The following is a 24525-nucleotide window of genomic DNA, read 5'->3' on the forward strand; positions in this document are numbered from 1 at the left end:
CCCGCAAGCAGGACCCGAGTGCAAGAACACTCTCCCCTCCTGAGGCTTCCGGCAACTGGTTTTCAGAAGCGTGCTGCCTCTGACTAGGGTGGCAGAGCACAGACATCACGGCTAGTAGCCATTGATAGCCCCGTCCTCCATGAATTTGTCTAAACTTCTTTTAAAGCCATCCAAGCTGGTGGCCATTACTGCATCTTGTGGGAGCAAATTCCATAGTTTAACTATGCGCTGAGTAAAGAAGTACTTCCTTTTGTCTGTCCTGAATCTTCCAACATTCAGCTTCTTTGAATGTCCACGAGTTCTAGTATTATGAGAGAGGGAAAAGAACTTTTCTCTATCCACTTTCTCAATGCCATGCATAATTTTATACACTTCTATCATGTCTCCTCTGACCCGCCTTTTCTCTAAACTAAAAAGCCCCAAATGCTGCAACCTTTCCTCGTAAGGAGTCGCTCCATCCCCTTGATCATTCTGGTTGCCCTCTTCTGAACCTTTTCCAACTCTATAATATCCTTTTTGAGATGAGGCGACCAGAACTGTACACAGTATTCCAAATGCGGCCGCACCATAGATTTATACAACGGCATTATGATATCGGCTGTTTTATTTTCAATACCTTTCCTAATTATCCCTAGCATGGAATTTGCCTTTTTCACAGCTGCCGCACACTGGGTCGACATTTTCATCATGCTGTCCACTACAACCCCTGGTCTCTCCACACGCACACACCCCACACACACACTTACCGGGCATTGTTGAAATTAGCCCTTTGGAAGGAAAAGGCACCCCTTCAGGGTCTGCAAGCATCCCAAGCCATCAGCAGCTCTGTCTTCCTCCTACTCTAGAAGCAGGAGCTGATCCTGTCTCTCACACACATTCACTTGGTTTGACTCTTACAAGGTGAATTCAAGAAAGCAAATGAATCCACTGGAGAATGTCTACCACCATCCTGTTGTTCAGTGGCATTCCTGACCTGAAGTGGTCTCTGGTGTCGTGTTGGACAGCCTCAGAGCAATAGTTCTGGGTGACATCAAGATCCATATGGAGGCTGCCATAGGACCGACATGGGACACCATGGCCTCCATGACAACCATGGGGCTGTCTCATATGGTTCTTGGACCAACACATTGCACAGGGCATACCCTTGATATAGTCTTTACCCCGAGAAATATGACCAAATGTAGGGGGTATGCAATACACTCCCTTGTCATGGTCAGACCATTACCTGGTGAAGTTTGGACTTATAGTGGCAACTGTCCCCTCTGAGAGTGGTGGGCCCATTTGGATGGCCTCTCTCAGAGACTGATGGAAACTGATGTGTTTCTGAATGCTTAAGTGGATTTTCCAGTGGAGAAAGCTGACAATCCTGTCAAAGCCCTGGTCTCGCTGAGCAATGGTGAGATGAAACAAGCAGTTGACACAATCACTCCCGAGTGTCCTCTCCAGTGATGTGGAGCCCAAGTGGCTCCTCGATATTCTAGGGAGCATCAGGACATAAATCAAACTGGATGATGCCTAGAGCACAAGTGGCACAAGTTTTGCTCTGAAACTGACCGAACACTGGTTAGTGCACACCATTGTGCCTACCATGTGGTGGTGCAGGCTGTGAAGGAGCTGGCATTGCAGTTCTCCAGTAGGCAGGCAGAGTTATTTCAAATGGTTTGGAGGTCACTGACTCCCACTGGGGCTCTGGAGCATTCAAAGACCCATTGTGGCCAACTGGATACACATTTTGAGGATAAAGTTGCTGGACTTTGGAGAGTCTCTTGACTCTGCTGTTGTTGCAGTTTCAGATGAAGTACCCAATGCTGGAGTCAGTGATGTGTTGTGGGATCAGTTTCAGCTTATGATGTGAACAAGGTGCTGACAGCTACATGTCTGACCAGGTGCACTCTTGACCCCTGTCTCTCCTGGCTTATTAAATCTAGCACAGGAAAGCTGACTGGTTGGGTCCAGAGTGTGATTAATGCTTTGTTGTGTGAGTGGGTGGACCCTGCAGCCTTGACAGAGGTGGTGATCAGACCACTTCTAAAGAAACCAGCCTTGGATCCCTTGGATTGGAATAACTATTAACCAGTTGCAAATACCCCCTTCTCGGGAAAGATGGTGGAGAGAGCAGTGGTGGCATAGCTGCAAGAATTCCTGGATGACACAGATTATTTAGATCCATTCCAATTTGGGTTCAGGCCTGGCCATGGGATTGAGTCAGCCTTGGTTGCCCTGATGGATGGCCTTTATAGACAGTGGGACAGGGGAAGTTCATCCTTGCTCCTGCTTCTCGAACTCTCTGTAGCTTTTGACACCATTGACCACGGTATCCTCCTGGACCAGCTCCATGGAATGGGAATTGGGGGCACTGTGTTATGGTGGTTCCTACAGGACCAAGTCCAGAGAGTAGTGTTGGGTTATTGTCTTTCTGCTGCCTGGCAGTTGTGCTGTGGGGTACCACAGGGCACCATCTTATCCCCAATGCTATTTAATATCTATATGAAGCCACAGGAAGCAGTCATTAGGAGTTTTGGGGCAAGGTGCCATCAGTATGCTGATGACAGTCAGCTCTACTTCTCCATAACATCTAAATCAGGAAAAGCTGTGTGGGCCCTGGACTGGTACCTGGACACAGTGGTTAGATGGATGAGAGAAAGTAAGCTGAGCTTGAATCCTGGCAAGACAGAGGCACTGTGCGTGAGTAGTTCTGATGTCCAAGGAATTGGTCAACTACCTGCCCAGGATTGGGTTGCACTCCTTCGAAGGAGCAGGTACACAGTCTGGGGATGCTTCTGGATCCAGTTCCGTCACTGAAGGCCCAGGTAGTCTCAGTGGCTAGAATGCCTTTTATCAACTGTGCCTGGTAAGACAACTATGACAGTTCCTGAGGCAGGAGAGCTTGATCACAGTAGTTCAAGCATTGGTGACTTCAAGACTGGATTACTGCAATGCACTCTATATGTGGCTTCCCTTGCATTTGACCCGGAAACTGCAGTTAGTGAAGAATGCTGCAGCCAGATCGCTGACAGGAATGAGACCCTGTCAGCATATAACATCTCTGCACAGAGATCTGCACTGGTTGCCAATTTGGGCCAAGTTCAAGGTGTTACTACTGGTATATTAAGCCCTTAACAGCTTGGGATCAGTTTGTCTGCGGGACCGCCCTATCTCATATGTGCCTACTTGAGCACCTCAATCTGCAGAATTGGCCCTGTTATAGGTGCCACATAATGCTAGTTCAGCACTTGTAAGAAGTCATTCTTTTAGTACTATCTTATCAGGAGGTTTGTTCTGCACAACATAGGAAACAGACCTTTAGTGTGGCAGCACCTACCCTGTGGAATTCCCTCCCTTTGAATATTAGGCAGGCGCCATCTCTGCTGTCTTTTCGGCGCCTTTTGAAGACTTTCCTCTTTCAACAAGCCTTTTAGGTTGAGACTTATCCCAGTCTGCGTCTGTGTTAGAATTGCTTAATATGTTTTTTAATGTTTTTAACCCTTTTATTAAAAAAAATTAAAAATGTTTTTAACGCTGTTTTGTTTTAATGTAATTTAAGATCTGTTTTTATGATGTTTTAAAGTGTTTTTAGTGCTTTGTTTGCCGCCCTGGGCTCCTGCTGGGAGGAAGGGCAGGATACAAATTAAATAATAATAATAATAATAATAATAATAATAATAATAATAAATGTGGCACCACCTACTCTATGGAGCTACCTGCCTATTGACATCAGGCAGGCACCTTCACTATATTCCTTTTGGCACCTGCTTACAGTGTTTTTGTTTAGGTAAGCCTTAGGTTACCTACCCAGACATATAGATGTTGATACGCTGTAATCTTTTTAGTTTGTTGTTGTTTAAATTGTTTTCAAAATGTTTTTAATCACTGTTTTTTAAGTGTTGTATCGATAATTGTAATGTCTTTTGTAAACCATTTAAAGGTTTTTACAATCAAGTAATATATAAATTTTGATAAATAAACAAAATGTTCCCTGATGGTAAAAGATTTGAGGGGGGGCACCTGGTTTATATAAACACACATGCTGACATGGACAGATGATGTCAAGAGTTCTTAACCTTATATAGATTCATCTATTCTCATTCAGTTCACTTCAATCTCTAATGCAAGTCTACAGCCTATACACAAATTAGAGAGGAAGACAAGTTCAGGGGATCTTATTGCAGGTTAACTGACTGTATAGTTGTCCTGGCTCCCAGCCAGAGAAGTAGACTCAGGACTCAAAGGCTGGGTTTTTTTTAATGAGTTTTATTCCAGAAGTCAGTACAGGAACACAGCATCAGGCATTCTAGACATGATTCAAGATACATAACAGGAGCAGATTAGATATATTCACAGAAACAGGCTAGTTGTCTCTCTCATAAACAGGCTAGGCATATCTCAGGATGCAAACTAGGCAAATTGAAGAAACATTAGACTACATATCTCAGGTTATAAACTAGCAGGTAGAGGCATGGCAGACTGTTGTTGCTATGCCTTAATCTCGTCCACTCATCCCAAATATAAGAGAGTTGCGTGGGCACATACTTGTCCAAGCATTCTCTAATACTTTCTTGCTTTCATTGCAAGGCTTTCCCTAGAAACAGGACATTTTCTGAAGCTGGCTGTTTTCTAATCTCCTTGATCTTGGCAAAAGCATGAACTCAAGTTCTGACAGACTGCTTTTGCTTTCCTTTCTCTGGAAGACTCCATGTTGTTCATTACATGTTATCTGTTTAACAGCTAGGTATGGGCTGGGTGCCAGTGAGGAAACCTCATCACTGTCAGAGATGAGGGGGTGATGGGCTACATTAACCTCACTAAACCCAGATCTGCCAGAGGCTTCTGGAAACATTTCTCCCATGTTTTTCCCAGCCACCTCCGTGACATCTGCAACCCACTCTTCATTCTCCCAATCTTGCCAAAGGTTCTCCTTCAGGCCCATGACAGTACTCTAAACAGATTTAATTCTTAGAAAATAGGATCTTAAACAAATGAACTTTTAAGAAAGGAAGAAAGGTTTCTGCTTCTAGGGTTGCCTTTAGCTTCATGTCCTTTGATACCTTCCCAACACTAATTTAATGTTGTTTTATTTTCTTGTTATCTCTCTCCGTTCAAAGAGATTTTGCCAGGATGGTATCACAGAATACAAAAATACATTAATACAACATATAGATTTTTTTTAAAAAAAAATAGTTAATCATAATAAGACTGTAAATAGCAACAGTATTAAGAATCCTCATCAGATAAAAACTGCTAATTTTAAAGTGCAAGGGAAAATGAGGTATTTGCCAGGAACCAAATAACACCAATGTGGTTGCCAGGCAAGCCTCACTAGTAGTGGTTAAGGTGCCACCACCAACCTCCCCTGTCTCTGGTCACTAATCACCATAGACAGTAACATCTGAGGGAAGTAAAGTCTGACTTGGGATAAGTACACTGGACAAGCCCCACTTCCCAATGATGATTCACAAGAATGTGGCAGCCTATTTTTAAAAACAATCCATGCTTGTGCAAATCAACACTGGGAAAGTAAGTACACCTGTCAATGTGGTCACATGAGGCCAGGCATGACTTCCATTATATTGCTGCATTTATTGGGATGCTCCACATAAAGGATTTTAAAGTATCTGAATTAGGTCTATGAATTGCAATGTTCCTTGTTATTGGTGAGGCTTGCAAGAGAATCCTGTCTGGGATCTGGATGATGCGAAAACTATTCCCCTCATTTTGTTCAAATATTTTGGTTTGGCTGCTCTTCAGTTATTTCAGGGTAAGACTGTCAAATATAAGAGAGGAAATTGCAGTGCTCAAATGACATGTAGGAAAACTATTAGTACCTTGCCAACTATATATATTTCAGATAGTAGCCAGAGCGAGCAAGCTGGTTGACAAACAAGTAATTCCACTGAATTTGAGAGGCCTACATTATCAAGGGTGGGTGATTAGATGATGTATCTACAGGAGAAAATTGAAATATAATTGTGACACATTCTAACTGGATTCTTTTATAACTTACTTTAGATTTTTACCATTAATTCACCAATCCAAATTAAGAGAGTGAGCAAGATACACATCTGTACAATATATGGTGTTGGTGAGTGTTATCTTTTATACACACATTTATGTAATTGCAGATGGCCATGTGTGGTTCCCACTTTATCCAAAGGGTCAGATTTACTATCTATAAAATCTAAAAAATGCCGGAGGAGCTCAGTAACCTCCAACCAACAAAAATCCAGAGTGCCCACTGAAGGAGACCTTCACAGGTTGAAACGTGTTTATGAAAGATATAATTCAAGAACTGAATGCATGGAATGGATTGGGGGAAAGACCCAGAACAAGATCTGAATGCATGGAATGGTTTAAGGATATTTTATTGCCATATATTATTGTTTTTAACAATGTTTTATGATAGTTAGTTATTATATATATATTAAAATTACATTTATTACTTTAAATGTTTGAATAGATATATTATCTAGCCCAGCCTTTCCCAACCAGTGTGCCTCCAAATGTTGTTGGACCACAACTCCCATCAGCCTCAGCAGCATTGCCAATGGTCAGGAAAGATGGGAATTGTGGTCCAACAACATCTGGAGGCATACTGGTAGGGAAAGGCTGATCTAGCCCAATTGAATTTTTCAGAGGAAACTATTACAATCCATAGCCAGTGTTGCAAGGGGGAGGGATCCACAGGTATTTTAGTCAACAGACCTCTGAATGGTGATAGATAGGAGTTTTCAGGGCCACTGCCAGACATGACGGGGACCTTGGGCACTAGCCTGCCCCAGGCCTGCAGCCCCCACCTGCACACATACCCCACCTACCTCTCCGTTGATCCTTAGGAAGGATGCCCTGCACACTATGTGTGCATGGCTGCTATCAACCAAGATGGTGGTGGGAGCCTCTCTAAGGGGCTGATACCCCCTACTGCCATCTTGGTTGATGGCACACATGCGCACTACACTATGTGCACGGACATGTCTGCCACCAAGCAAGATGGTGGTAGGGGTAGCAAGCAGCCCCTTAGAGAAGCTTCCACCACCATCTTGGTTGATCGCAGATATGCGCGTGCCGCACACACAGCATTCATGGCAAGGGAGAGGAAACTGGGGCATGTGGGTGGGCATTGTGGGCCCACGCAGTCTGTATGTGGGGGCTGGGAGCTCCCTCTCTGTAATCTGTGGCAGGATCAGGAGTTGACACTGCTGTGGATTGCAGAAGTGGAGCACTACCCTCCCACCCTAAGGAGAGGCTCCTCAGGGGCCCCTCTGGGCTGTAGGGGCCCTCAGCCAGGACCTGAACTGGCCGCCTCTGACGCAGGCCCAACAAGTTTTAAACATTTTCTTACTTCAGTAGTGTGCCTAGCTCTAAAAATTGATGTTAGCCATGAAACAAACATACACATATTTTGTTTACCCTCTGAAATGTTTCTTGGCACTCTCTAGTTTGAATAAATTGAACTGATCCATCTGGGACTGGAGTTAAAAAATTCAGAGAGAAAAATTCAATGCATTATTCGAAACATATATCATATTCCCTGTTGCAGAATGCCTTAAACCATCACATGGAGACTTAGCTGTTAGAAACTACTACTTCTCTGTATTTATTAATGATATGTCTACTCTGCCCTTTAGGGCAAGTCCTTCACAAGGCAGATTACAATAAAAATGTTAAAACTAAGACAACAATGGAAGAAGTAACATGTAATTAAAACAGCATCAGATAAAATCAATAAAAAGCTTGGCAGAATAAGAAAGCCTAGGATCCACTTAAATCTTGCAAGAGAGGAAGAAAAGTGAAGTTCTTGGGGGAGGGAAGTACATGAGCGGGAAGTATTAACGGAACTTCTTAGTAAAGAAGAACTAAGTGGATTGTAGCCTAATACATTTCCTCTCCAAAATATATCAGAATTATGCAAATAATAATTTCCAGTCTACATTGTCAGGATTTTCAAGCTATCTATAAACATTTTAAAATGTCAAATTTTCTCCCTGGCCTCTGATGCGGTTAAGATTTGCTTCTGATACCTAATTATTTTTGATTGCCCAGGCTTAATCCTTGGCACATAGCTCATTAATTGATTCAAGGCTGTATTCTTGCATACAGACACAATCATAATCAGTTAGCCCTTGAGATATGTGATTTGACTTTCTTCCCAGCGCACAGCTTGAGTGTCTGCAGGGAAAAGAGAAAAAAGATCCTATGTTTTATTACACACACATTACACACACACGTCTCTCATAATGAATTCTGCATGTCAACAATGTTAGTTGCAAGATGACATTTATCTTTGGATTTCAAATATTGGCTTTATCCACCAAAAAGGTCAAATGATCGTGAGTGTGTGTGTGTTTCCTTCACCAACATAATTGCAAGGCAAGGGCCAGTACACCATTAGAGAATGTGATTACTGTAGATTGTCAGGCTCTGAAGTGGACACCTTAGATTGTTGGGACAATAGTTTTCTCACTTCTCTTAGATTACTAGCCTGCCCAATGCTGGGAGCTTGGGGTTGGCAACAGTGAAACCAAAAACTGATGACAATTATATATATATATGGATATATAACATAGTATAAAAATGAAATCTATCCTCTGCCTGCTTAGCAAGTACCCTAATATTGGAATTCATACAGTCATAGAAAGTTTAACATTGGAAAGGACCTTGAAGGGCATCTGGACCAATCTCCTGCTCAGTCTACTGCATCCATAATAGATGGTCATCCAGCCTCTGCCTCCAGCAAAAGGAGAGCCCACCCATCTCCTAAGATACTCTGCTTTGAAGCAGCACTTACTATGAGGAAGCAGCATCTCCTAAAAATCTGTCTCCTTGCAATTTTTGCCTGTTGGATCTAGTCCTTCCTCGGGAGCAACATTGAACAAGTGTGTTCCATTGTCTATGTGGCCCATCTTCAGATATTTGAAGGCAGCTATTATGTTTCCCCTAATTCAAATTAGGCTTCAATTTGTCTAGCATGTTTTGAGGAATTCAGCAAGCTATTACTAACATTGTTACAAAAGATCATTTTTGTAGTTCAAACATGTTATGAGATACCTGTACATAATCTGTCAAGTTGTACACAGCCCACCAGCATGTACCAAGCCCACAAAATGCTTAACATCTTCTTCCACCCCAGTTTTGCACTCCTAAACAGACAGAAGCTTTATTGGCCCTTTGCCTCTATAGGTTGTCATATATGCCTGGTAAGCTGTGTTTAGCGTGGTGGGGTCACAAGCTGAACAGGACAATAATTCAGAATGTGAATGTCATAGCAAAACTTATGTGCTTATGGTTAAAGTGTGAGTGTCTACATTCATGACATTACTAATATGTAATGATGAAAGTCTTTGGACAGAGGATTAGGAGGGAGTAGTGAATGATAATGTTTTTCAGTATTTAAAGTTTCTGAGATAGTACATCAGACTAGTATCAGACAGTCCATGTTAAAAATAAAACTACTTTGCAGGCACTGCTCTTCTCACTGAACTCATTATACCTGGAACAATCAGGATGCTTAAAGAATTTGATATTTGCAAATTCTGATACTACTTGGCCTAATTTCTCTTCCCCCAACTAAATGTATGGATCAAACCTTAGCTATTCATCTCTGTGGCAAAATGGGGTGTGTGCGTGTAACAAAGCATAAAAATGCATTTTAAAATGCATATTTTTAGAGAAAGTACATATAATATTTGAATATGTACTAAAATGCGTACTTTCATGCAGATTTTTCTTTTAAAAAATGCAGATTAAACAGGATGGAATGGACTAATGTGTAAACACATGTGAAAGTGACATGGCCCAGAAATAGAAAAGAGTGATTTGTCCATCCTTATCAGGCTGTGCCATATATACTATTATAGGATTGAGAGTTGTGACGGATGGTTTCTTTGGATCCCTTTTCCAGCCTCTGATTGGGAAACTGTACAAGTGGAATTGGAGCAAAGAACCCTGGTCAACTAGTCAGACTAGTTCCATTAATAAGTAAATAATGCTGCCCAATGTCTTTGTTTGCTGGATGGACCAAATCTGCATATGTAAGAATGTGGTCCCAAGAAGTCCTGCTGACATAGGAACTCTTGGAGGAGAGTGATCCCTCCCCAACAAAGAAGTAGTTTTTGTGTGTGTTTTAATGTTAGTCTAGGTGAAACTGGGAAGACACACAGAAAGGCCTGCTCTCTGTGTCTGAACCCCAAAGCCATGGGCTTTGGGAAGCAAGATCTGTTGGACTGTTAATTCTGACAACCCCTCCATCTTAAGCTCAGGATGTATATATGTGTAAATAAGGCATATATCCTTTAAGACACTATAGTCTCTGCTGAACCTTCATTCCAAGGAAACCAAACCCTGGGTAAGTGCTGTAACCCCTGGAAGTCTTACACCACTCGGAGATAGGGGTGCGTGCAACAATACATTAAAATCATAATGATACATTAAAAGACTAAAATCACAGTAGACTATTCCAATATGAAATTGGAATACAAAGGCAGTGCTACCCATGAAAGAACAAAGAGCCATGGCTGAAAATCTCCACACTGAATAATTGATTGCGGTCATAGACCAACATAAATGTATACATCAGTAAAAAGTGACAATTTACGATAAAAGCAACACAGAACAATTAAACAATTAAAATTTCATTATAACCCGAACTACATCTGTACATAACCCTCAACTTAGCATGGATCTTCTGCAATGGATAGCAGCAGAACAGAAACTAGCAACCTTAGCTGTTATCTGTGGAGACTGGTTGGATAGAAGATAGTTTGCATAAAAAGCCTCATTTCTGCCGGGTATGTTTTGTAAGATTGGAATGATTAACTGGTGTCTAAGATCTCGATAGAATAGACAACATAGTAGCACATGTTCCACCGTTTCTACCACCCCCCCACCACAAGGGCATAGTCTCTCATTATAGGGTTTTTTTATATATCTGCCCTCCAGAAGTGCCAAGGGCAAGATGTTAAACCTGGCCAATGTAAAGGCTCTTCGGAATTTAGGTATAGTCAGAGTGTTTAAGTAAGGGGCAGGTAAGAATGGTCTTGCATTGTATCTAAATTTGGTGACTAGCATCAGATGGCCTTGAAAATCCACATCCCGGATCCGTTGGAGAATGTTCTCTATGGCTTTTGCATGTCCCATATTAAGAATCATGGGCATGGAGAACCCTAGCCTTAGTAATTTGGCATTTATCATCTCTTTCCATTTGGACTGGAAAGCATCCGATAAAATACATGGGGCCAGGCCCACTGGGGCAAAGATCAGTTTTAGCCATGATTTAATTCTACAAATCCAAATACAAGATTCTATGGTAGGAAGCCTGACCTCTAGTCAGAGAATATAGCTGGGGACACAGCAAGGAACAGCCAATATGGATCGAAGGAAACTATTTTGGACTGTTTCAAACGAGGAATACTTCTCATAGGTACTAACTGGTGCACCATACAGCAGCTGTGGAATGACTTTTGTCACAAAAACCTGTATGGCTGCGGGAAGATATTGACCTCCTCTATTAAAATAGAAGGAAAGAAGCGCCTTTGTAGTTCTTTGTGCATTGGCAATAGCAGCCTTTACTTGGGGCTGCCAGGCTCCCGTTGGATCTCCACACTGTTACAAACTGCAGAAGGAGAGTTGCATTTATTAATAAGCTCCCTGCATGTAGTAAATCAGACAGAAATATGTAGCATAGCCCTCTCCTTGATGAGGTTTTTTTTTTAACCATATGCAGTGAGCTTGTTTATATGGGAGAGCATTAAAATGTCTCTCCTTTTGTGGTTGGGAGTAGCACTATTCAGGATTCTACAACCTCATCTTACCACCTCATTCCATGCAAGGTGGCTCCCAATGATGCTGTAGCCCAGAAATAGCCAACATAGCACCCTTCAATTCTTGTTGGACTCCAACTCCCATCAGCCCCAACCAACATAGCCAAAGGTTAGGAATGATGAGAGTTGCTGTAACCTCTCTTTCATGTGCATGAGACTTTTTCTGCTCTCAATATTTCACAGTCCTTTTAACAAGACCTTTAATACGTTAAAACTAATTTCCTAGTACATTTCTGAACAATGAGTCAACTTTATCATAAATCAACACAAACAGAAGAGGTTTCTTAAAATATCTAGCACATATGACATTTATTGTAAACTTTCACACGTATACCCCTTCTACTTAGCTCTTCTGTCATAGTGCACAGTTCCCAATTACACTAGAAATTGCTGAGAGCTTGGAAAAGTTACTTTTTTTGAACTACAGCTCCCATCAGCCCCAGCCAGCATGGCCACTGGATTGCGCTGATGGGAGTTATAGTTCAAAAAAGTAACTTTTCCAAGCTCTGAAATTGCTATGCACTGTACCCATTCCAACTAAAGCTAGTTTCCTCTCCCACTGCTGGTGGATAAAGTCAACTGAGTTATTAAACTGGACTCCGTTTTGATTTGCAAGATACAATATAAGCAACCTCAAAGCAATTTCCACTGGTAACTTGCTAGTTACCCACAATGCTCATAAAAGCTTGGAGAATTTAGAAGTCAGTAACAGCAAGACAACTCTTCTGAGAGCAGATATTTCTCAAAGTACTTCAATAGTTGTTTTATTTTTATACCCAGCACATGGTCGTTTTGACTCAGCCTTATGCTTCCTCTCAAATTTATAGTTATTCTGTTAATGATCCTCACACTCAAATAATAAGTCACCCAATGAGCTTCATGGCTGAGTGGAGATTTGAATCCTGGTCTCCCAGGTCCTAGTCCCTTTCTAATCACTACACCACACTGGTTCTTCTGTTGTTGCTAACTTCTTAAAAAAACCTAATATATGGACATCATGCAAGTGGGCATATTCTGTCCTAGTTTCCTCTGACACTTCATAAAATGTCCTTGTAGCATTCTCTGTGAATTGATGGCACAATGCAGGGTAAAATAAATTGTGGAACACTTATATACAGAGAGCAAATGTGGATACAGCAGCTTCCCCCTCCCAACCCAGGTGCTCTATTGGGATGCAGCTGGCAACCTTAATGTTCATTTTTTCTTGTAGGTATTTACATTTTTGTTTTTGTTTTTGAAAATGAAGTTGCAGCCATCTTGGAGGAAGTGAAAAGATAGCATATTTCACTACTGCCACAACTGTGCCATTTACTCTAACGTTAAAAAGCTAGGAAACATCACTAAAATGTTATTGATTTGTTACCAAAGATAACTAGAAGATACTGGTACTTCTCATAGGATTTGCTTTAAAGCATTGTTAACACTGAGAGCCAATGTGGTGTAGTAGCTCGACTCTAGCTGCTAGAGTGTGTGACCTCAACCTGAGACATAGGGCTTCAAATCCCCACTCAGCCATGAAACTTGCTGGATGACCTTGTGTCAATCACTGGCTCTCCATCGATCATACATCATGAGATTGTTTCGAGGGAGAAAGAGTGATGACCCATGTATGATACCCTGAGCTCCTTGAAAGGAAAACTGATAGGAAGAAATCTTCTACTTTGCAACCCATCAATGGAACTCCAGTTACTTCAGTGAAGTGTATACATAAATAGTACATCTATGGGTTGTAGTTTGGGGATCTGTTAGGGATAGAATACTGAATTAGAAAGACCAAAACAACTTTAAAAAGAGACACAATCTGCCAAGAGATTAAGGCCACAATCTAAAGGAAGTTAGTTGCACCTAAATTCCACTGATTGGCCTCACTGGGCATAACTTGGTTGCAACTTAATTTTCCCCACTGATGTTAATGGGGCTTAACTGTGTGGCTAACTGTCTCTGGATAGGTTTCAATGAGTAATGAACTAATAGGTCTGCAAGACATGTGTCTTCTGTATATGGATTTAGTGATGTAGCTTTAAGAGTTTTTAGAGCTGTTTACTGATAAAGCACTCAGTTTGTAACCACTCTGAATAGTACTCTCAAAACTATTATAATCACCTTACCTAAAACACACTGTACAGTGCTATCTGAGTGTCCTTTCATTCTGTGGAATATACTGTGCTACTGTTTTAAGATTTATTTTCTGCTTGTGTTTAAGAGAACTCTTAGACCATAAAAATCACCTGCATGGTGTTCCCTATACTTTCCCTCTTTATCTTCATATTGTAATCAAAGGCAATGATCCAGAGCACATGTACAGTTTTCCCATTCTCTTCAATGAGAAAATGAATGTACCATTCATGCACCAAGCAGCACTCTCTTTCCTTTTCTAAAAGGAGATTTGATGAAGCCTCAGTGCAGATAAAGCCTCTGATCTCGGCCATAGACTCTAGTATTCAAACCACCTGCTTGGGAACAGCCCTAATTATGGTGCATAGGCCAGTCCACACAGCAAGCGACTGGAGAACTGTCATAATGTCTGATTATCCACAGGAGTTTCTTCTGCTAATGTTACACAAGACATTTAGAACTTCCCTAAAAGTAGAAGTATTTATTTATAAAATGTATCTGTTATATTCTCTGCCAAAGGCATTTAAAGAACTTATAGTTTTTTATCACACGAAAAATACAGTCAAGATAAAACATTATGTTAAAAGAAATCAAAGTAATTCACACAAGAAAAAAAAATCTACAGCAGCTCTTTAAAAACTAAAGCGCCCACCAGCTATTTCAGCTAAATAATAAATACATAGCATTGAGCACTAGCAATAGCTAGGCATGAGATCAAGGCCGCAGTCAAACACACTTATGAGGAAGTCTCATTGAAAACAGATGGATTTACTTCTGAGTAAACCTGCATTAATATGCACTGTCAGTAAGCTAGGCATGCATTTCAATATCAGTAAGTTTTAATATGATGCTCACTTGAAGATGAAGATGAGGTCAGCAGGTCAGCAGATCTCCCTCTGTAAAGAATTCCAAAGTGTGGTTGCCACAACTGTAAAAGTCCTGCCCCATGCATGTCCTACAATGCAACACAAGGAAACAGCTTTCTGAAAATCATACCTAAGGTTGGATGGACACTGGTGGTCCTCCACATGTTGTTGGACTATCAGTTCGCACCATCCCAGTATCATTCACTATGGCAGTTTGGGACTTATGGGAGCTGCAGTCCAATAACATCTGGATGGCCACTGGTGCTGTGTCCTTGCTGTAGCCTATGCCCTTTGGCTCCCTTTTGGTAGAGGCAGAGCTTAGACCCAATATGAACTCAAATCATGTGTTCGCAGCAATAAGCCAAGGGTAGCCAATGTGGTGCCCTCTATTTGTTGTTGGACTACAATTCCTATCATCCCTAACTATTGGCTATGCTGGCTGGGACCGATGGGAGCTGGAGTCCAAAAACATCCGGAGGGCACCACATTGGTAATCCTTGACTTTGGGCATACTGAATGTGTCCCAAAAATTCCCAGCAATATAAGTCTCAATTAATGTGGATTAATCTTTTGTCACCTTATAGAAACAAACATTTTCAGGATTGAACAACATTTCAAGCAGTGGCAACTATGATGGCTACGTTCTACCTCCACATTCAGAGGCTGTGTGCTTGTGGAAACTGCAGGAAGGGAGACTGATCTCGCTCAGGTTCTGCTTGCAGACTACACAACTGTGACAGCAGGATGCTGACCATTGTGACAGCAGGATGCTGGACTAGATGGGCCACTGGCCTGAACCAGCAGGCTCTTCTTATGCTCTTTGTTTTCTTTATTTAAGCATCATTTATCTTCACATTTAAAAGAAAATTCAACACAACACCATAAGATACTAATGTTTTCCTGTTGCCTCTGGGGTTTGTTTTTTTAAAATTTTAAAACAAAACAAAAACAAAAACTGAAATTCATTGAGCATTCCATCTCGACTGCATACCACCTTGGCATGATTAAGATTCGAGAGGCAAAACCCAATTCTGTAATTCTCAATTCTGTTTTCTAAGCCTCATCATCATTCAAGCATCTTGCTATATCTCCTTTGTGAAAATTAAATCAGTTCCTCTAATCTTTCTCATCATATGAAAAGCTATTAAAATATTCTCATTTCCCCCATCACTCTCCTCCCACCCCACCTCCACCACCTTTGTCATTCTGCCACACGTCTGTTCCAGTCACCACTGCTTGCTCTTCTGTAATTTCTGTTTTCAGCCAAGTAAAACTTCAAATATTCCTTTCCAATGTACTTTGCTCTTACTCCAGCACTTTAAATCCCATTGATATTGACATATTTAAATGTGAAGGGCCTATGAACTTTGACGTACATGAACAAAAAAACTCTCCTAATTTACACTTATACAGAAGATTTTCAAATAACATTCCATTTTTATTTTCAAATTGTTTCTGACTTTCTGCCACAGGAGATAGCAGAACAGGCCAAGTACAAGCTCAGTTGGGCAACAGTAGTTGTGGAGAAAAAACACAGAGCTCTGCCAGACGTCATGAAAATACTTCTTACACATTTTCAGCCTTTCATTTTAAGAGATTATGCCAAAAGATGGAGGAGGAGGAGGAAGCTAGATTTATGAAACAGTTTTTGAAGGAAGAGAAAGGGGTAGTTGCACATAGAAAGGAGCGTAAGGGCCACACTCTTACCAGATGCATAATTTAGGAAACTTTGACATTTTATGCTATCCTGCCTTGTAGTTAGTTCCAGCTTCACTTCTACCTTGGAGCTTGGTAGATGTCAATGCTAGAGTGGTGGACCTGAGTCCCAGATTTGGCTATTCACTAGAAGAGATGCATGGAGTCTATGTAACTGAAGCTACCATTTCATGTTACAAGAACCCAAACAGAAGACAATACCATCCACGTAAAATGATAAGAGTTGGAAGGAACCTAGAAGGTCATCTAGTCCAACCTTCTGCTTAGTACAGGATAGCCACAGGTGAGACATTCCTCCTTATTCCTCCTGTACATCTTCCAAACAGAGTTTTGGTTAGTTTTGTAATCCTGAAACAAAAAACCCTATATGGTGGTGGGTTAATATTTCCTCATAGAGCACAGGAAGAGTTCAAGCTTGGGAGTTCATAGGTTATTGAATTGCACTACAACTATTTGCAAACTTAGTCAAATGTAAACCATATGTAAGGGGCTGGAGTTAGGGCAGGGGAGCTCTACATAATATTGCAATATTAGTTCATGTCTTTGGCCCCTTAGCTTTTAAGTAACTAAGTAAGACCATGATGATAAATGACTGTGAACAATTCACATACTTTATATAAGTAGCAAGTATTTCTCTTTTTTAAACTCTCATTGCAATCCTGATCTCCAACATAATATCACTGTGGTGGTGATGCTGACTTGAGGAAGGGGCTATAGAGCTGGGAGAGGAACAAATCCATAACAAGGTATGAGAAATAAAACAGCAGTACACCAGAATTGGTTTTCTATTCTTAAATTGTGTGTCTCCTCTTTTAAAACGTGACTGACTCTTAAAGGCTCAGAACCTTGCAAGGAAGGTACCCTGTCTGATCTGAAAACCTAATCTACAAAGTGTTCTGGTGGCTCGTTTAGGAGGAAATTGCACATGTTCAAAGGTAATTGTTGTTCATTGTTTCTCCATATTACAGAGCTCAGCCCTGGCACTAAGAATGATTGCCACAATGCTTCTCAGCATATGTGTGAGATATTAGTCTCCATCCCGTCCATTCTCTCACTTAATTTGCTACAAGAAAATATGCTCTAGAATGCTTTACCTGTGGCAAGGGACTGGACTAGATGGTGCTTGGGTTCACCACTCTGCCACTGACAACCAATCAGCTCCAAGGTACTGGTGAAGCTGGTAATGGTAATGGTAACAGCTATATTTTTATGGCATTTTGGAACTTGAGTGAACATGGAAAGTCCTTAACTTAAACCAGGGGTGGGGCACTGACAGTATTCCAGATGTTGCTGGACTACAACTCCATCATCACCATTGACTGGGGAGGGCTCTTAAAAAATCTCCCAAAAATTGTGGGGAGGGGGAGAATTTCAGTGAAATTTTTGTGGGTGCGGTTGCTTGGCACTTTCCTTTAAAAAAGTATGAGGTAGCTGAGGGGTGTGTGGGTTCTTTCTTTTTTACATTTCCAGCAGTCCAGAGAGCAGTGCTGGTGCTGTAAAATGAAAGAATGCACACACCTTGGCTGCCTCATAACTTTATTAAGGTAAGTGCCAAACACACACCTGAAAATTCCACTGAAATCCTCACATTCCCCCCACAAAAAGGCAGAAAAATGACAGACTCTCTTGCAGAGAACAAAGAATATCACAAAATTGATGGGGAGGGGTCAGCACAGCATTCACAAAAACACAATAAACCCCTAAAGCTTTTCTGAATATGTTTATTAGTCCATCTGTGCAGAAAACAGAAGGAAAAAAAGAATAAAAGTAAAAGTGGGCATAATTGGAGCAATCTTTTTTTTTTTTACTTTTCTATTTTCCATAGTTAAAGTTAAGCCTTGGAGGGAAGCTTCAGTGCAATATATAGTGGTATCATTCCATTCAACCAGGCTGCAAACAAACCCATTAAAATGCTGTGTGAGTAAGTAAGCAAATAATAAGGCTTTGCAGCTATACACTTGGGAAATGAGGCGATACCAAAGTTCAAGCCACCAAGCTTTAAAAAACCATGTAAGGATCACTGTTATATTCAGAGAAATGAGATGCAACTATCTTCCATTTTCCGCTATAATTGAACTTCTGACTCTCATCAAGAACTTTGTTCTTTAAAAAGTGTATCTAATGTTATATCTCAATTATTGAAAAACCAGAACTGTAAAGATGGATGCCTGAGAGGGAACACAAAGTTGGCATCTGACCCTAAAAAGAAATCAGGGATTGTCTTAACAATATCAAAAAGGTGATGCCATATTTCCAACTCTTGCCCCACTGTACACTGTCTCTCTCTATATATTTATATATATTACAGTAACATCCAGTATTGGATAAAGCCCACTTTAGGGACTTTTCTTGGCTAGAAAGCGGGTACTGTAAAAAATTAAATATAAATAAATAAATAAATAAAATATTTTAACCTCAGAAATTAGCAACAAACGTTTTGTTTCAGTAAATAATAGGTGCCTTAAAAAATGGAAATGAACTGCTTTCAAGTCTATTCCGACTTATGGCTACCCTATGAATAGGGTTTTCATGGTAAGCGGTGTTCAGAGGGGGTTTACCATTGCCTCCCTTGAGGCTAGTCCTCCCCAGCTGGCTAGGGCCTGCTCAGCTTGCCACAGCTGCACAAGCCAGCCCCTTCCTTGTCCGCAACTGCCAGCTGAGGGGCAACTGGGCTCCTTGGGACTAGGCAGCTTGCCCACGGCTGCACAGGTAGCAGGGCACGTAACTCCTGAGCCACTCCCTGTGGAGGTGATCTTTAGCTGCCCCTTGACACCCAGGAAACACAAGTGGGGATTTGAACTCACAGACTCTGGACTCCCAGCCAGGCTCTCCTCCCCACTGTGCTATACCAACTGTAATAGGTGCATTAAATAATAGCGAATGTAAATCGGTACATTTGTCTACCACACATGAGGGTTCTAAGTAGGGCTCATTTGAAATAGGGGATGCTTCCTGCAAACCATTGTGAAAAATGCCCTACTCTGACAAGCGGGGTCCAAAAGTAGGAGGAAGTATTTCCCTTTTGCATGGAGGCAGCTAGAGACCAGGACCAATCTTAGTCAGGAACAATATTAGATCTTACTAGACATGAGGTAGGGAGCACATAATATAAATGGTATGGATGCAGGAGGTGAAACTACCACAATATCTGTGATGTGGTAACAGCAATCTCCTATCTCTCTTGCCACAGCCATGCTTGATTCTTGACCTCACTCATAACCAGCTTTGTAATATGTCACTTAGCTAACTTTGATTGGCCACATAGCATTGTCAACTCATCTTCCTCCAAACATGATCCCCCAACTGCTTGGGATCACATTCTCAGGAAGAAGCAGCTCTGGTGTGTGTGTGGGGGGGAATGGTGCTGAAATATCATTTCTGTAGATTTTAAATATTTTGAAACACTTCTTGAGTCTTCTTTTGGAAAAGAAATCAACAACATCATCTGCTAATAGTGAACAGGTACAAAAAAGGCAAATTGTCAGGTAACATTTGAGCCCGCAATTTGCACCAAAATATTTACCCCCCCAAAACAGTCAGGAACCCCTCTTAAGTCTTTTTTTTAAAGCAGGAGGAACATCTACTTTCCTGCTTCTTTCTTTACCATAGAATAGGCGTAATAATCCTGTATCATATCTTTCTTTTGTCCTCCATCCTTCAAAATCTGTTAATAAAGCTTTTGTACTATCAGAGAAAGACTTTTGTTCAGCCATAGCCCTGAAATTACTGATCTGCAGGATCCTATAATGGATGCCCATCACAAGTTATGGTTAAAAAAGGTAACAAACAAGAGATCCAGAAGCAAAATATTTTCAGTTGCAAGGATACTTACCAGAACCTCATGAGATTGTTTGGTTAATCTTTTAAAAAGATGCTTCCATTTGCAGATTTCTTTTCAAATATATATATATTGTATTAACAAAACGTTTCAGCTTCCACCTTCATCAGCTGCTAACATACAAATGCTGTTACCAAGGTGGCAGTTATAGAGCTTTGAGGATGGAATGCTCAGAGGGCCTTCATTTGCAGAAGCTAAGTAGTGGTGGTACTGTCCTCCAGGTTCAGGCCATGTGGTGCCAATGTGTCCAGGGAGTAAATCCAAAAGTTCTCCCTTTTAGTCAGTGCTGCTGGATCTGTTGGCATCTCTATAGCTATTAGAGAATAGTCCAACAGGCTGTGACCCTCGATGTTAAATTGCTTTGCAACTGGTTGCTCCACTTTTTTTGTCAAGATTGCCGACTTGTGGCTCCTGAAGCGCATGCGTAGGTCAGTTGTGGTCTTTCCTACATATTGGATATGACAACCTGGTCTTTTGCACTCGATGGTGTAAACTATATTGCAGGACCTGCAGGTGATGTTCTGTTTGATGTAATATGTCCTGCCTGTCCTAGTGCTTGTAAAAGTGGCTGTCTCCCTGAGGTACACACAGGTAATACAGCGTTTGGAGTGACAAGGATGAGACCCTGGATTGGTGATAGGTGGCTTAAGCACAGCTCTCACCAACAGTCTGCGCAAATTAGAAGGTTGGCGAAATGCTATAACAGGAGGCCTGCTGATGGCTCTAGTAAGATGCTCAGAGTTTGCCAGCAATGGGTAGCTCTCCTTGATTGCTCGGTGATAGTTAGGAGATGCTGGATGGAAATCTACCACAAATGGAATCCGTTGCTCTCTGCTCTTTGACACCTCAGTATGATGGAGGAGGTTTTCTGTGGACAGAATGGAGGCTCGGTGGATGTTGCAATTGATAATATGTGGAGAATATCCTCTTAGAAGAAGGTGTTCTTTAAGTTCACTGATCCTTCTCTGGTATTTATAATAATAATAATAATAAAATTTTATTTCTGAGTCGCCTATCTGGCCGAATTAACGGCCACTCTAGGTGATGTACATTAATACAATAAAATACAATATAAAATAGATAAGACCATCATCGTCTAACCCACTCTTCCAGTTAATAACACGTTAACAACTAACCCATCCCAGAAATCCCATAGGCCTGCCTGAATAGCCAGGTCTTCAAGGCCCGGCGGAAACCAATTAAGGAGGGGGCATGACGAAGATCAAACGGGAGGGAATTCCAGAGGGTGGGGGCCACAACTGAAAATGCCCTCTCTCTGGTCCGTACCAACCTTGCTGTTTTAGTTGGTGGAACCGAGAGAAGGTCTTTTGTGGCTGATCTTGGCAGGCGGCATAATTGGCGATGCTGGAGGCGCTCCTTCAGATAAACTGGGCCGAAACCATATAGGGCTTTAAAGGTCAAGACCAACACCTTGAATTGGGCCCGGTAAACAATTGGTAACCAGTGTAGATCTGCTAACACCGGAGTGATGTGATCACGACGACGGCTGTTCTTAATCAGCCCTGCCGCCGCATTTTGTACCAATTGTAATTTCCGGACCGTTTTCAAGGGTAACCCCACGTAGAGCGCATTACAGTAGTCTAAGCGAGAGGAGACCAGGGCATGTATCACCCGTGGGAGCAGATGAACAGGAAGGTAGGGTTGCAGCCTTCGTATCAGATGTAGTTGGCTATAACAGTGGGCCTGCTGATGGCTCTAGTAAGATGTTCAGAGTTTGCCAGCAATGGGTAGCTCTCCCTGATTGCTCGGTGATAGTTAGGAGATGCTGGATGGAAATCTACCACAAATGGAATCCGTTGCTCTCTGCTCTTTGACACATTTATATGTATTTTTAGGTGATTAACGGAATCTTTATAGGGATCCAGAGCAAGCTTGAGTGAAGTTCTGTTTGTTGCTTTCAAAACTGTCTTATATATATATATATATATATAACAGTTTTCATATATATATATATATGAACGTAATTGTGATTAACCAAACAGAGGTTTTTATTGTATTAACAAAATGTTTCAGCTTCCGCCTTCATCAGCTGCTAACATACAAATGCTGTTACCAAGGTGGCAGTTATAGAGCTTTGAGGATGGAATGCTCAGAGGGGCTTCATTTGCAGAAGCTAAGTAGTGGTGGTACTGTCCTCCAGGTTCAGGTTGTTAGAATGGAAAATTTTGAATTAATTTCCATGTGAAATAGATCTTTAGTAAAAGCCAATGTTAAGCTATCTGACATGCAAGGGTTAAGGGATGAAGGTCGACACTGGAACAAGTGAGATTCACATACAACTGTATCATTTTGTGTGCTATGCGTAACTATGCCAGGCTAAGACTCCCAAGATTCCCAAGACTCCCACCTGCGTGCTTTGTGCAATCTGCCTAGTGATAGAAGAATATATCTATGCTTGTGAGAACTGTAATTTTAGACCTCACTGGACTAGCAAGAGCTGCCCATGAGTCTCCGTTTGCAAACGAAATAAAGAAAGTTTTGGTTTGAAACCTTGAGTCTCACGTTGTTTGAGTATTGGGATCTCATCCAGTGGTACGAACCATGGAATTGAGTCTAACAACTTGCCGTAGCCAGCCAGGAGATTCCTCTGGTGACCCATCGACTCCTTGGGCCGTGCCGAAGAGCCAGGGGTAGAGCGCTCCAGGTCGTTTTGGCCTGCCCTGGGGCCGGGCAGACGGAGAGCAAGTAGCACGACGGTATCAATTGAGGACTCCCTTTTAGAGACTCGAGCAAACCAACACCTCCGGACATGGATTCCCCTTCCCGACGAAACCCGGTAAGCGTTATGGGAATCTAAGGAGAGGTGGGAGGATGAGAGCCTACTGAAAAGCCCAGGGATCCTGTGGGACGTGGAATCCCCATCTGCCCGGTGCGTGTGTGTGACTGAGACGCAAAAGTGCTTGCAGAGTGAGTGTGGAGTCTGGATTCACGGTTCCGTCTATCCCGCGAGGGAAGCGGCTGGAGAAAGACGAAGCGAGAGAAGGTGTGTGCCAGTTGGGTCAGGGTTGTGAAGCAACCAGGTGAAAACCCCAGCAATGGGAGTAGGGGCATCCAAACAAAAAAGCCCAGGGACATCCCTTAGTTTAGTGTTAAAACATAAAAACCGGTTTTTGGGGAGATATGGGGAGGAGATAGTATCTAACAAGGGGATGAAAGCGTGTTGCCAGAAGATGTGGCCAAGCTGGGGAGTAGGCTGGCCAGAGGAAGGAACGTTTGATTTAAATGTTATTCAAGCTGTTTGTAAACAAACCAAGACAGACGGGTATGCAGATTCAGCACCATATGCTGAAGTGTGGAAAGCCGTGGTAGAGGCTAGACCACAATGGCTTGTTGAATATGAATGTATAAAGCTTGGTAAAATAATGTTGGTAGCTAGATCCGGAGGTCAGAAGCCCAAGGACCCCTGCCCTATCCTCCCTGTTGAGGAGGACCTTTTATTGGATAGCTCTATATTTTGACCCCCACCTTATAACCCACTGCCGGCACTCGCTCATCCCCCAGCAACACCAGCAATGCCCGCTCCCGGTATACTTCCACCCCCACAGTCGACGTTCACCCCCCCTCCGTTGTTAGTAGATTATCAAAAAACGGTGCGGCAGACTAGTGAGGAAATAATGAAGGACCTTTGTGAACAGAGCAAGAGAAGGCTACTATGAAATATACAAAGGGAAATTGACATTATGCAGAATCAGTTTGAGCAAGATATGAGAGAGGCAAGTGAAAGGAAATATACTGGACCAGCAACTAGATCCAGGACTCGAGAGCAAGAAGATAGTTTTAGAGAGCTCCAATGCCCCATGAGAGAGGTGGCTGACCCCACAGTGCCTGCTGGGGCCCCAAGAGCATATGTATACGTTCCTTTCACAACCTCTGATTTGTTCAATTGGAAGAATCAAACCCCTACTCTGAGGGAGGATTCTTCAAAAATGACCACCTTATTCCAGTCCATTTTCCTGAGCCACAACCCAACATGGGGGGATATACAAACTTTGTTGCAAACCTTATTAGGACCTGAGGAAAGGTCCATGGTTTTAAGTCAAGCAAGAAGACAGGCTGAGTTAGAAGCTGGCCAACAAGGAGGAGTGCCTGTGGGACAAACTTTCCCTGACCAAGACCCAGGATGGAGTTGCAGGACAGGAATACCTCAAGCTCTGCA

At 42.0% G+C, this 24525-nt stretch overlaps 1 long non-coding RNA gene across 1 annotated transcript in view; it reads right to left on the minus strand.

The window, feature by feature from the left end:
* Nucleotides 1–7040: 7040 nt before the first annotated feature.
* The window catches only part of LOC133384302 (uncharacterized), a 66979-nt gene continuing 49494 nt past the window's right edge, over nucleotides 7041–24525 (minus strand). The window contains exons 2-3 of the long non-coding RNA XR_009762492.1: nucleotides 14784–14883; nucleotides 7041–8163 (exon numbers count right to left, since the gene is read on the minus strand). This is a non-coding gene — a long non-coding RNA (uncharacterized LOC133384302). The remainder of the gene's footprint in view (nucleotides 8164–14783; nucleotides 14884–24525) is intronic.

The sequence above is a fragment of the Rhineura floridana genome, chromosome 4, assembly GCF_030035675.1.
Source record: "Rhineura floridana isolate rRhiFlo1 chromosome 4, rRhiFlo1.hap2, whole genome shotgun sequence".
Taxonomy (NCBI): Eukaryota; Metazoa; Chordata; class Lepidosauria; order Squamata; family Rhineuridae; genus Rhineura; species Rhineura floridana.